This window comes from Myodes glareolus, chromosome 27 (assembly GCF_982192425.1).
Source record: "Myodes glareolus chromosome 27, mMyoGla1.1, whole genome shotgun sequence".
NCBI lineage: Eukaryota > Metazoa > Chordata > Mammalia > Rodentia > Cricetidae > Myodes > Myodes glareolus.
Genome location: NC_142052.1, coordinates 44,083,514 through 44,097,976, shown reverse-complemented (window position 1 = coordinate 44,097,976; position 14,463 = coordinate 44,083,514).

The window sequence follows — 14,463 nt, the reverse complement described above, 5'->3', positions numbered from 1 at the left end:
GCTTAATGAAGAGCCCTGTTCCCAGGAGGGCTAAGGAGTGCGAGCTGTCCGTACGGATCCAATTAAGCAAGCAGCCCTTGTAGGGTTATTCACTCCAGGAAATAAATATAAAGGAGGGTAGAAAATTTGCTCATTTCAGCTCAAAAAAGCCATTGACAATAAAAACCTCATCCGGTTTGCAAGGTTTCATTTGTTGGCTCACTGTATCCATCCTATGTCCATAATCCATATCCATTCTCCCCTCTTCTTCCCAATATTTCCAATCTTCTGTGAGTAATTTCTCTCCCTCCCATTTTCTGTTATATTCTTCTAGGACCTAGAAGAATCTAGGTGTTTCTGATTTTCGTGCTAGGTGGGGAGCACGTGATTGCCGTAAGCCAATCAACACTTGAATTGCCCCTGTCCCTTCTCTGTTGGTCATTTCTCAATTGGTTCTGGGTTGGGACCATCACCTATCCCAGTGGCTGTTCTTAGGGTCATTAGAAGAGGACCTGATATGGATAGAGCCTAGTGTGACAGAGCTAAGAAATGGAGAGAAAACAAAACAGCCCTCCTTGGTTGCATTGTTTAGGTCATGAGAACAGTCCTCCCTAGAAGACAGAAGTCAGCCCCACTTCAAAGCCTAGTTTAATCAAAGCTGATAACCTGCCCGCTCTCCGTTTATTGTGTGTGCCCATCTACACGGGAGTGCCTTGGTGCACAGATGGAGGTCGGAAGACAACTTTCAGGAGTTGGTTCTTTCTTTCTACTATGTAGGTCCTTGGAATTGAACATGGGCTTTGCAGCAATTGTCATCAGAAACTGAGCTGCTCCAAATGTCTCGATTTTATAAAATACCTCAATAAAGTATCTTGCGTCCGCTTGCATGGAATTTTCCCATTATTTGTAACTGAAAGCACCTGGTCAGAAATAACGAGCGGTTGGGAATGTAGCCCAGTTGGTGGAATGGTTGCCTAATAAGCCCACGCCCTCCGTTCAAGCCCCAGGACAGGAGAGAGGGAGAGGGAGAGAGAGAGAGAGAGTAGAGTGCTTGTATCTGCCTTACAAGGTTTAAGGGCTAAATTGGAATGAGAGAGAAAGAGACAGAGAGAGAGACAGAGACAGAGACAGAGAGAGTAGAGTGCTTGTATCTGCCACACAAGGTTTAAGGGCTAAATTGGAATGCACGACCAGCGAAGCGTGAAATTTCTCCGTGAAGTCTCTATCCCTCACCCATCTCAGCAATAAATGCCGACAGTGTTGGTCAGTGGAGCATGGTCTGTGGGAGTATCTGCTCAGGAGAAGGGACGCTCTTTTGGTCTTCCAGGCTTGCCTCTGCCACAAAGGGAGGTGTGCAAATGAAGCCTCTCTTGTACTTGGAAAGCGTATGAGTTTTCCTAACTAATGACGGCACCGTGGTGATGGTTAGTTTTTGGTCAACTTTACCCAAGGTAGGATCATCTTGGAAAAGGAACCCTTATTGAGAAAATGCTTCCTTCTGTTTGGTGGAGGTAAGTCTATGGTTGTAAGTCTATGTAGGTATGTCTTGATTAATGATTGATGTGAGAAGGTGCAGCTCACTGGAGGTACGTGGTCCTGGGTGACATAAGAAATCCCAGGGAGCAAGTCTTAGTAAGCAGCACCCCTCCACGGCGTCTGCTTCATTTCCTGGCTACAGATTCCTTCCCTGACTTCCCTTCATGATGGAGTGTGAACTGTGAGCTGAAGTAAACCCTTTCCTCCTCTAGCTGGTGTTGATCAGTGTTTTGGTCCCAGCAACAGACAGCAAACCAGCACAAGCAGCAAGCAATGTGTGCATTAACATTTTGGAAGAATAGCCAGACTTGTGAGATCAGCTTCACCTGGCTTAGACCAAGCTGTCAGGACTGGTTTTCCTGGGGGCCCGCAGAGGAGATCTGTCCTTGACTTTTAAAGGCTGCTTAGATTCTTTGCCTCGTGGCCTCTCCATTTTCAAAGCACATCATTCTAAACTCTGCTTTAGGTCTTTTGTTACTAGTCTTTCTACTAAGGACACTTGCATTATGACTACAAGTAGCTCACACAATTTAGCAATCACCTACCCATCTGTGATGGTTAATATTGATGGTGGAGCTGGGGTGGGGGTGCACGCCTGTAATCACAACACTTGGGAGAGCCAAAGCAGGAGGGCCAGCAGTTCAAGGCCAGCCTTGGGTGCTGGGATGGCTGTTCTTGGCGGTCAGCTTGACTGTATCTGGAACACACTACAATCCAGGAATGTATCACGCTTGTGATCCGAATCTTGAGGCAAGAAGACAACAGGCTTTTGATCTGGATCTTGAGACGGGATGACAGGTGCCCTATAAGTCATTCCAATAAGTTCACACACACACACACGAGAGAGAGAGAGAGAGAGAGAGAGAGAGAGAGAGAGAGAGAGAGAGAGAGAGAGAAATTCATTCTATCAGTTCTGCAACTCTAGAGAACCCTGACTAATACAGTCATATAGTGAGTTTGAGTCCAGTTTAGGCTACACGAGGCACTGTTCTAACCCCTCCCACTGTTCTAGCCACGCCCACTGCCTTAGCCACGCCCACCTCTCTTTCTCTTGACAGGATCTAGTACCACTTAGGAGACAAAGCTCTGAACACGTCAGTGAGAGAGTTTTTCTAGACTGGGTAAACCGAGAAAGGAAGACCCGCCCTAAATGTGGGTGGCACCATCTGTGGGCTGGAGTCCTAGACTGAGAAAGAAAAGAGAAGTGAGCTGAGCAGAAACCTACGTTTGTCTCTGCTTCCTGGTTGAAGATATGGCGTGACCATCCACCTCACCCTCCTCCGCTGGACCTTCCCTGCCGCCATGGACTGTGCTTAAACCTGTGAGCCAAAATAAACCCTCTGTCCTTGAGATAGGAACTAATACATCGTCAAGATCCTCGACACAGTGACGTCTGCCCAAGTCCCTTCTGTCAGCAGAGGTAGCGTTCTGGCCTCCAGGGTTTAGGACCTGAATGTCATTGGGCGGCGTTATAGAGCCTTCCCCTTGACTGCTGCAAGTCATGGGGAAGCCTAGTTGGTCCAAGACATACTCAGGAGCCTATTTTCCTTTGCTTTGGTGATGGCTGTGCCCCCAGAGATGACAGAATACACTTTTCTTCAAAGGGCTCCTTGACCGCCTGTGAGTTGTTTTTGTTATTAGTGGACTCATTCCGCTAACCGCGGCTATTTGTCAAAGGCAGCGAGCAATAAAAGTCCTGGCCACGTTTATCTTTCCTTCTCTAGGATGAAGGTTCGTGCACAATACGCTCCTTGCCCTGGTGTAGCCTTCAGTCACACACACACGAAGCTGGTGAGCTCTTAGAGTTGTTGGACTTGGCTTTGCTCCATCCATTCCCTGGAAGGGGGAAGGAGCTCTCTCCGAGTCTTTAAAATCATTTCTCTCCTTGCTATGTGGGATGGGCAGTCATTTGAGCCTGTGGTAGGTATCCAAACTCCAGGAAGGTCTTTCTCACACAGCCTGTCTGGGCTCCACCGGAGAAGGGCATTATGTCAATGAAAACAGTAAGACCATGGTGTCCTGCAGGCTGGAGCTTTGTTCAGTCAGATCCCATGGACTCTACAGTCCTGCCTGGGCGCCTTCATTGTGCCAGGGCAGTCTCTTGGGACCCTGCACAAGCAACACAGCTCTCTCTCTCTCTCTCTCTCTCTCTCTCTCTCTCTCTCTCTCTCTCTCTCTCTGAGGAGTGACAGATGGCTTCAGAGAATCCTCCCCTCTAGGGGACAGAGGAGAAGGAAAAGAAAATTCTGCTTAAACTGTGAAAGTAGAAGGTACCTCTTGCTGGGATCAGGATTAAATTGAGATGTTGCTGTGGGTGTTATTTTTGGGTGACAGTGTGAGCTAGCATCAATTTTTAATAGCGAGAAGGATGTGCATGTTCTAACTACCTCTAAATAGAGCTAGGAGGAATAACCCGAGATACTGGAAAGTAGCATTTTTAAATGTATTTTTGATGGGTGTGTGTAAGTTTGCAGTATTCATCTAATATCTTCGTATGGGTAGGAGTGAGCAGCACACTGTGGCGATTCACACTAATTAAGTGGGAGCCTTAAGTGAGATGCCTGAATTACTGTTTATTTTAAAAAAAGTGTGGTTTTATTATTTTTAAGAGCTTTGAGCAGCAAAGCTAACAAGGCGTTGCCTAGGAGATATACTTATGGTTTTATTCTTGAGGTAGCAGAAATGGCTCCACTTTAGAATTCCGCTGTTGGAGGGCAGGATCTGCAAATGGAAAGTGTGTTCTTACTGCAGGTGGGGGCATGTTGCAGGGTTTTGATTCACAGGAAACAGAAAGCACCAGAAAGCACCAACTTGTTTGGTGTTAATTGTCCTGAGCTTCTGCTGTGCGCACGCGTGCGCGCGCGCGCGCGCGCGCGCACACACACACACACACACACACACGAGAGAGAGAGAGAGAGAGAGAGAGAGAGAACTCTAGCTCACAAATGTACCTCTACACCATAACAATCATAACATTTTGGAGCAGGACACCTCTCAGTCATCTGGTCAACCCAGGAGAATCTTAAAGGCCTGAGTAGTAAGGTGGCTTATGGAGTTGTTGTGCATTGTAGGGTGAAGGAAGGGGAACTAGGGTGTGAATCTTTGACTTTAAGACCAGTTCCCTTTTCCTGGTTCCTGTTAGGATTCACAGCCACATTGGGTGGGTGGGGAAACAGGTACGCAAGGAAGAAGGGTTAGAGGGAGATTTGGATTTGGAGTGAGATACCGTTGGCCCCCAGCTAATGCAGCCGTAGCAGCAACTGTCACGTAGCCAGGGCTGCTCCATGCTGGTTTTTCTAAGCACAGGACACGGGATGACTCATTTGGTCTTCAGGTCAGGTGCTTTAAGTAGGTACTGTGAATTAGCACCATTACCACATGTGAGGAAACTGAGGTAAGCAGTAAGAGCGACTGTGCCCAAACTTACATCAAAGCATTTCGAATTCAGAGGCCCCTCCATCCAGCACCCATTCTGTCATAACCATTTTTTTTTCTATTCCAGAGCCTTCTAATAGGTGGTACAAAATATTGGTTCATCAGTCAGTGGGATGTCCAGGCAAAATGAAGAATGGCTGAAATCACTTGATTGGTTCCAAAAAAAATGTGAGGCATTTACCCTGAGGGTATCTGTCATATTGTATTGTCGTTTGTTCTGGGTGCCTTAATATGAGAAAGGCTGGGAATCGAAGTCCTGTTCTGTGATCCAGCCTTGATACTGATGAAATCTGTTTCTACACCCTGCCATCTGGCCAGCTTAAGATGAAGTATCTACAGGGTAGTGACTTAGCCTCCCAGATCTACCTCTTTGTCTCCTAAACATAGAGAAGAAGACCAGAGTGCATCCAGATACATGCAAATCCATCATCTACCAGAAAGGCTTCCAGAGTTTGCATCTGGGAGTAAGTCAGTGGCTCCATGTGTATACAAAAAATTAGACTTGCAGGACAAAACATTTGCCATGCCAGCCGAGGACCTGAATCTGATTCCTGGAACCTACTTTGGAAAAACAGAACCAACTCCTGAACACTGTCCTCTGATCTCGCTATACAAGCTGTGATGAGCCTGCCTATAAATACATCACACACACACACACACACACACACACACACACACATACACACGGAAAATAACTAAAAAAAAAAAGAACAGCATCTAACCCAATAAAAAGGCTGGGAGTGTTGGTACCCATCTGACGTCCCAATTCACTATTCAGAAGGCTGAAGCAGGAAAATCCAGAGTTCAAAACCAGCCCAGACAATCCAGACAGCACGGTGAGACCCTGCCTCCACAAACAAACAAACAAAAAAATAAACAAAGACATTCTAAAGAAGGCATCAAGGCTTTGAGCCACAGAACCTGAAGTGAAGGGTGACTTCCTCTTCAAGAGTCTCCACCTGTCATCAGGGAGGCTGGTTTGGTGCAGGGAAGGCCATGATCCGTTCCTTGAATGAGAACTACCTGTTCTGAGATGTCGGGGTTAAAGGAGTCGGCAATTATGAGCTTATGAGATAATGACATGTGTGTTTAGTGTGATTGGCAAATTATACCATAGGATTTTTTTTTTTAAGATTCAGAGTGAACTGTTTTCCCATATAAACTTACTGCCTCAGGAAACCTGTGGTTGAAATTATAAATTACCAGGAAACTTCAAATTTGCCCTAGAGAGCCAAAATAGAAATACAAGAAGCATTGTTGAAATCATCCCAAATTGTAAGCAATGGTTATTCAATTAAAAATAAGTTAGTTCCACTTTGTGTTTATATATTTTTCCCTTGGCTAGAGCCTCAAAGGGAGTTCTTCTAACCCTGGACTTCATTCTTGTCTTCACAGCGCTCTATGCTGGCCTGCTTCGGGGCTAATCATTTTGTAACTTGTTTTGTTTTTGAAACAGGGTCTCGTCCTCTAGCCCAGGCTGGCCTCAGTGAGGATCCTCTTGCTCTAGTTTCTGAGCGCTGGGAATTTAGTACGAGCATTCCTCCAGCTCATAGCAGCAGGGCTTTTCTCTACACATCTCTGAAAATACAGCCTTCTTTCCTTTAGTCTTCCTGGTTTTCATGATCAGAAAGTCCCTTCTAATGTCTGCTCAGAGCCTGCCTGCTATGATTTAAATTTATTCATCTATCTAGCTATATCTTTTTGTTGTGTATGTGTGTATGATCTTGATTAGACCAATCATGTGCCTTAGGCAGGCAAGGTGAAACAGTAACACATCTTTACATTGTTAAAGAAATACAGCATAACCAAATGTAACACACCTTTATACACAGTAACATTCTGCAGCATAAAACAAATGTAACACACCTTTACATAGCTAAAGTAATTTCGACAACAATCTCTGAAATGCAATGTTGTCTTTGTGGATTCTAGAGTTGCCACCGTTCACTGTTCCAATCTGTACAGTCACGGATTTGGCCAGTGTTTGGCCTTCTGGAAACAGAAATGTGACTTTTCTGTTCATCATCCAGGACACGCAGATCTGCAGGAAGAAGAGGTCCCCTTCAGGAAGGATGAGATAAGTCTCTTACACTGCAGTCTGGCCCACTTTGGGCATCTCAGTGGACCCTTCTGAGCGCCACACTGTACTTTGGTAAGGACAGCAACCGTCTCACAGAGACTCAGAGGATGATACTAAGATCAAACAAGGCTTAGAGTTGGGGCTGAAGCTCGGTGGTAGGACACTTAAGCCTATCGTGTGTGAGGGCTTGGCTTTGATCCTCTGTGCACACATGCGTGCACACACACACACACACTCACATACACAAGATTAGGGGTAAGGTTAAGTGGAACAAAATGGCTGACTTAGCTGGTTGAGAAGTGGGACTGATTTAGGATATAGGCACCCATTGGTGGGCTACTTCCTATGTAGTTAAGGAGTGTTGTGCCTCCTTATGTCACCATGGCTTCAATGTATGTGGAAGAAAAAGACAACTTCCCACCAAGCTAATGCAAGACTTGAAAGCACTAAATCCCATTTCCAGGAGGCCAGTGTTCCAGGCTAAGCGCCCATGCTTAACCCGGAAGACCAGGCTAACACACTTCATGCTGAGGTACTGTGCCACCAAGATGAAACTAAGCTGTTTATTTCACCTTTGAGAAATCAGGATGAGGAGATAACAGCTAGATTTCCTAAGAGGAACCAGTTTCAACTGGCACACTAAGCAGATTCCCTCCGCCGTAATCCTACTGCTAACCTCAGGTAACCTGCCTGATGGAACAGTCTCTTCTAGTGTTCTGTCTCCCTGCCCTGCCTTACAAGGCAAGTAACTTTGAAATGACCAATCTCTTGTTTGCTTTCAGTTGCTCCTTCCTTCAGCCCTTTTCTGCCGGGAGAGCCAACCTTCTCTGTTAAGCTCAGGGAACACTCATTCTGTTTTGTGAAAGAAAGTGTTACTCAATCTTACACTAAGGAACAAAGCCAATCATATTTAAGCTGAATTATTGTCATTTGGTTCTTTGGCAGTCCCTACTGCATGGATTCCTGTGGAAGAAAATCAGTCGACAGTTGACAGAAGATGTCCATTAATGTGGGGATTTTTTTTCCCCCTTGGGACGGTTAAACCCTTGATGGCAGTTTCTGTATTATCATTGGTACAGTAGGGAATTCCCTCTCAGATAGCTGGGCCCTGGGGAGAGTAATGGGGAGAGGTATTGTAGGAGAATAATGCTTCCTAGATCCTCATGTGCTGGACACTGGGCAACAGGGACTTTGGAGTGAGAAAAAAAGCTTAAAACTTGATTTGCCATTTGTAAACCATCTGCCTTTGGGCACCTGGCATAGCCCGAGGCTGCGCTTTCGTTTCCTAGCCACCCAGACCCGGATAATCACACAAGAGCTGTATTAATTACAACACTGTTTGGCCAGTGGCTCAGGTATATTCCTAGCTAGCTCTTAGATCTTAAATTAACCCATTTCTGTTAGTCTATGTAACACCACGAGGCTGCGGCTTACCGGTAATGTTCTGGCATCTTTCTCCTTCGGCAATGACATGGTATGGTGTCTCCTTGACTCCTCCGAGTCTCTCTCTTGATCTCTGTTCAGATTTCTCACCTGGCTTTGCTCTGCTAAGCCATTGGCCGAAACAGCTTTATTCATCAACCAATAAAAGCAACACATATACAGAAGGACAACCCACATCAACCTAATGTGCCTTGTTTCTTTTCTTCTCCTGAAAACAAACAGCACAAAGAGATGCTGTGCTCACTGCTGAATCCGAGGATAAAGTAGCAGGCTGTCCGTCTTTACAAACCAGAAGAGAAGGCCAGAGTTGGTCACTGCTGTTACTTTGATCTCTGCCGCGAGTTCCTAGACCCAGGGCCAGCAGAGAGGTGTAAACCTAATTAGTTTTCTGAGGACATCAGTATGTCCGGTGTGTCTCAGGGGCTCTGTGTATGGATGGTTCTGTTCATGCAGGACGTCAGATAATGTAACATCTTTTATTCAGGATCCCTTGCTGGAGACTCAATACCAAGCTAACGATCTGCCTTCCTTATCTGCAGTCTTCACATCAACCTGACAGTGGTGATGTTATTTCCATATTCATTGTTGTTATTATTATTATTATTATTATTATTTTATGAGGAAGATACCAGAGAGGCCACGTAAGGGTTCAAGATTACCCAACACTGATGAGCAGAGCTAAGCTGGAAGACCCAGGGGCCCAAGTTCTTGGTCTTTGCTCCCTTGTAAGCTTTTCACATAGGACACTCTAAAATCTTCATCATGAAGTCCTGGTTTAAACAGGAGGCAACCAGATCCCCAGCACTTCCAACTCTGTTTACAGAGACAGCTAACATGCTGGAATGTGCAAGATTTTCATTGGGAGGGACTTGTAGATCTCTCTTTCCCTCTCTCCCTCCCCCCCTTCTCCCTCTCTTTCTCTCTCTCCAGGGTTTCTCTGTGTAGCCCTTACTGTTAAGTTGGGAGCATAGTCCCCAAGTCCCTGGCATTCATCCTCCCTGGCCTGGGAGTTGCTTTCGTCTGGACTCCAAATCCCAGCATGCCAAGTTCTGACCTCTCCCTTGGGGAGGTCAAGACCACTCCCACAAGGTATTTAAGTGAGCACCCAGAGGAGAAACACGTGATTTTCAGGTCTGCATGGTCTCCCTGCTTTCCTGTCTCCCTGCCAGGAGCTCGGTCACCTGAGAACACCATTCTTCATAAAATGATGGGCATTTTGATTTGGTTTGATTTGACCTAATTGAATTTCTTGTGCCGGCGGAGCTGCCCCTTTCTTATTATTTTTTTCTAACACTTACTGTCCTGGAACTCAATTGGTAGACCAGGCTGGCCTCAGGTTGAGAGAGAGCCACCTGCCTCTGTCTCCCAAATGCTGGGACTAAAGGCCTGCGTCACTGTGCCCGGTGAAGAGGTCCTAATATTCCAACAACAGTAATCAGCAGCTGAAGAAGCCAGCGGCAGCTCATCTCCATGTCCAAAGGCCTCTCTCTGGTCCTTCCAGGCCGTGGGCCATTCCCTTCCTTTTCAATACTGTGTGTGCCTGCATGGCACCCGGCCAGCGGAACTGTCGTGACACAAACCTCTTCAAACTCAAAGAGCTTTTAATCAACTCACACGGGAGAAGAGGAGAAAGAAAGACCACAGGACCGCAAGCAGGGTGAATGGGGTGCAAGGGCCCACTCAGGAGGGATTAACCTCTTTGGTTCCCCCTCCCCCAAAGAGAAGGTACAAATGAATGAGCAAGAGGCCAGTGGAGGTGGGACTGGAAGGAGACACGCACTTTGGAGGCCCAGACATCTATTTTTAAACGCAGCCCAGCCTTGATTTGATGTTACACGTTCATTTAGCGCTCAGCCGTCCGGCAAGTGTGACTTCCTCCGTCCCCAGGAAGTAGAGGGATGGCTGTTTTCCTCCTGAGGCCTCCAGAACCAGAAGGCCAACATGACGGGTGTGCAGTTTCACACCCGAGGCGTCTACCATAAGGGGACCGAGGGGCAGACGGAAGGAAAACATCCCCTGCTCCGCAGGGGTGGCCTCCTGCTCCCTGGGAGGGTTGGGAACCAGCCAGGCTGGAGACCAGAGCCAGGGGAGAGATGGGTGTTACTGTGTGGGAGGAGCCAAGAACAAATGTGGGTGAAGGGGTAAGAGCTGTGTCACACTGTCTCCTCAACAATCATGAGGTGCAGGTTTTGTGCAAGATGACCTGTGTGCACTCTTACTTACCTCAAGGTCAGTATGGATCCATATAAACAACCCCGGGCAGGCTCAAGCAGAGGTTTTGCCCTTGCTGTTGTTTTGACTCAGTGTGAAGATTCTTGGTATTTAAATTATTACTTTTGGTTAAAAAAAAAAAAAAAAGAACGTATTCCTAAGCTACTCAGTCAAACATGAGATTAAAAATAACGTTCTGCCCATAGGATTTCTGGTTCATTTGGCCACCCAGCCTCGTGGGATGGATAACATTGGTCCCCTTAGCTAGCAGGGAGATGGAGGTTGTGTGAGCTGGATTGGTTGAAGTTTTATCCCTAGGAAAAGGCAAAGTTAGAACCCGAATTTGGGTCTTTTGATGCCAAGTTCAGTGTTCTGTGCTTTCCTGCAGCAGTTAGCCACCAGACAAGGCAGGGTTTTCAGAGGAAAAGTCTTGTGTTAAAACCACCTTCAGAATGCCCTTCCGCTTTAAAGTTTCGCTTTGTAGACCAGGCTAGCCTCAAACTGTGTTCTTATTGCCCCGGCCTCTCCAGTGCTTGATGATAGGCATGTGTCACCATGTTCTGTGTGTGTGTGTGTGTGTGTGTGTGTGTGTGTGTGTGTGTGTGAGAGAGAGAGAGAGAGAGAGAGAGAAATGTGTGTGGGTGTATGATGGATGTGTGATGTGTGAGATGTTAATGTGTGATGTGTATGTATGTGTGTGTTATGGGTATGTATATGTGTGAGTGTGTGTATATGTGTAGGTGTGTGATGTGTGTGTGATGTGTATATATGTGTGTGTATGTGTGTGATGGGTGTCTATGTGTGGGTGTGATGTGTGCAGGCACTCTCATGTTGTGGCACATATATGGACGTCTGTGAATAGGTTCTCTCTTCTACCTTCATGGATGATCCCAGTTTGTCAGGTCTTTCTTGCCTGAGCCAGCCCATTGGCCCCATCCTTTCCTGTTTTTAGTCAAAACTAAGGAAATAAAATAAAGATAAAAATGAAAAACTGAGACAGGGTCTTATAGCTGTGACTGGCCTGGAACTTGATGTGTGGATCAGGTTGGCCTTGAACTCAGAGACCTGCCTGTTTCTGCCAGGAGTATCACCACACCTAAGCCAAAGCTGCTACAGTGAGCGCCACCTCTTGACTAGGCTTGCATTTCTCTCCAGCTCTGGCTTTCTTCCACTCTTCTGCCCCCTGATCATTCAGGAGAATCTGTTCATCAGGCCAACCTGATGAACAGCTCAACCTGGAAGGACTTAACATTTAAGGGTGGTTGGGTAACAATAGGAGCTCCCCCCACCCCAACCCTGCTCTCAGGGTTCTGTGCCTACTCCTTTCCCTCTTCCTTTGGAGTCTGTCTCCTGGAAAGGGTTTGAGGTGGCCTCGGAGAGAGCGCCACGCAACTCTGGCTTCTCTGTGAGGGAGAGCTTGGCTTTCTTTAGGAGCCCCCTCCCTGCCAGGGGTGTTCAGCATTTTCTCTTCCCTGTGCCAATAAAATGACCCATTTAGAGCAGATTTTTCTGATTAACAAGCTTCTTACTAAATGGCTTCAGCTGTACTTGCTGATTTATAGGCTCAGGGGATGTTGCTCAACTGTGGTCCCCCTCCTTTGTCTGAGATCCCCTGTGAATCATCGTTGCCCTGGTGATACGGTGGCAGGACACAGACGCCCCACAAGAGGCATCTTCAGAGGGGTTTCTCTCTTTCTTCTAAAATTCTTATTATGGAAATATTCAAACCAAAAAAAAAATTCAAAAATGATATGATAAGACCCTTTGTAAGTCAGACAATGGTGGCAAACACCTTTAATCCCAACATTGGGGAGGCAGAGGCAGGTGGATCTGAGTTTGAGGCCAGCCTGGTTTACAGAGTGAGTTCCGGAACAGCCAGGACTACATGGAGAAACTCTGTCTGGAAAAAAACAAACAAACGGAAAACAGCAAAACCCTTTATAAACTGTCACGTGTCAGTTGTATTTGACACACTTGCCACTGCTTCCCAAACTGACGCCCTACTGAGATTATTTGAGGTATTTAACCCATGGGTTTTTCAGTGTTTCCTAAACAGTGAAGGCTATCTAGACTTTCCGTAACCACAGAACCACTATTCCATCTAAAAATATCAACAACAATTCCTGAACGTTATCTGCTCTTTCTACCCAGTCTCTAAAATTTCCTGGTTGATTAATAAATGTCTTCTTGCATTTAATTAATTTAAGTCAAAGTCCCATAATCCCATGGAGCTGTAACCCTTTAGTCCCCGCACTGAGGAGGTAGGGAGCAGAAACATGGGTTTGAGGACCACATGGCTACAAAGTTTGGTCTAAACACACACACAAACAAATAAACAAACAAAATCCAGTCATTTGCCAGTTACATTCATTTCATATGATGATTCCTGTGATTTTCTAATAATAATAGTTCAAGTTTCCCTTTTCTCCTTTTTTATTTCTTCCTTGCTTCCAGGGTCATCATGATGCAGATGTCCCCAAAATATGTGTTCACTGTGTCTTGAGCAGAAAACACCCTGACCCAGGGAGGGGTTACTCCCACGGGCATTGCCCTAGCCCACAGGCTTGTGCGCCTCGTTCCTAGGGATTCTGTAGGGAGGCCAAATCATCTTAGTCCAAACTGGTTGTAACAGTCCCAGGTCACTGAGTGGTTACCAACCCACTCCTGTGTTTGCCATGAGGTGGTGGGATCCGCTCTCTGTGGCCTTTACTTTATAAGTGAGGTCATGTGGGAGTCCCCTCTGTGTGCTGTGATTACCATTAATGAATAAAGAAACTGCCTTGGCCTGCTGATAGGGCAGAACTTAGGTAGGCTGGGAGAACTGGACTGAATGCTGGGAGAAAGAAGGGCGGAGTCAGGGGATGCCATGGAACCGCCGCTGTGGAGATAGGCATGCCGGAACTTTGCTGGTAGGCCACGACCTCGTGGTGATGCACAGATTAATGGAGATGGGTTAAATTAAGATGTATGAGTTAGCCAACAAGAAGCTAGAACTAATGGGCCAAGCAGTGATTTAATTAATACAGTTTCTGTGTGGTTATTTCAGTTCTGGGCAGCTGGGACGAACAAGCGGTTCCTTGCAACAATTAGGAAATGGGCAGACAGTTGTTAACTTCTCATCCTGGTGAGCGGGATTGGGTACCAGCCATCTGAAGACCACATCTACTTGCCTGACCCTGGTGGGCTCTTGCCTAGCCAGTAAGTTCTCACTTTCTACCAGGGGCCTCCTGAGGGCTCCAGATTCCTCTCAAGGGACTCTTCTGGGGAAGGCTGAACAGGAGATGCCTTCAGTTCTGGGAAAAGATTGTGACCAGGAAGAAGTTGAGGGGAGAGGCCTCCAGGGACCTTGTGAGCGTCTGTGGAGCCCCTTTGTCTGTGCTGTCCTTGCTGCTCTCCAGAAGGAAGGCAGTGAACAGGCCTCCCCTCCTTTCTCTGTCACAAGTCTAAACAAACCTTGATTACCACGCACTGTCAAGCCTACACAAATACCATGTCCACATGTTCTCAGATTCATGGCACACATTCAACACAGCTGCTTGGCTAATATGCCAGCCCCAATAGTAAGCATTCCTACAAGTGTGTGTGTGTGTGTGCGCGCGCACACACACACACACACACACACTGCATACACACACACACCCTTTCCTGCGTCGAATCAACTCAGACTCTAGACTCTAGATCAGATGGTTCCCAACCTTCCTAATGTTGTGACTCTTTAATACAGTTCCTCCTGTTGTGGTGACCACCAACCATAAAATTATTTTTGTTGCTACTTCATA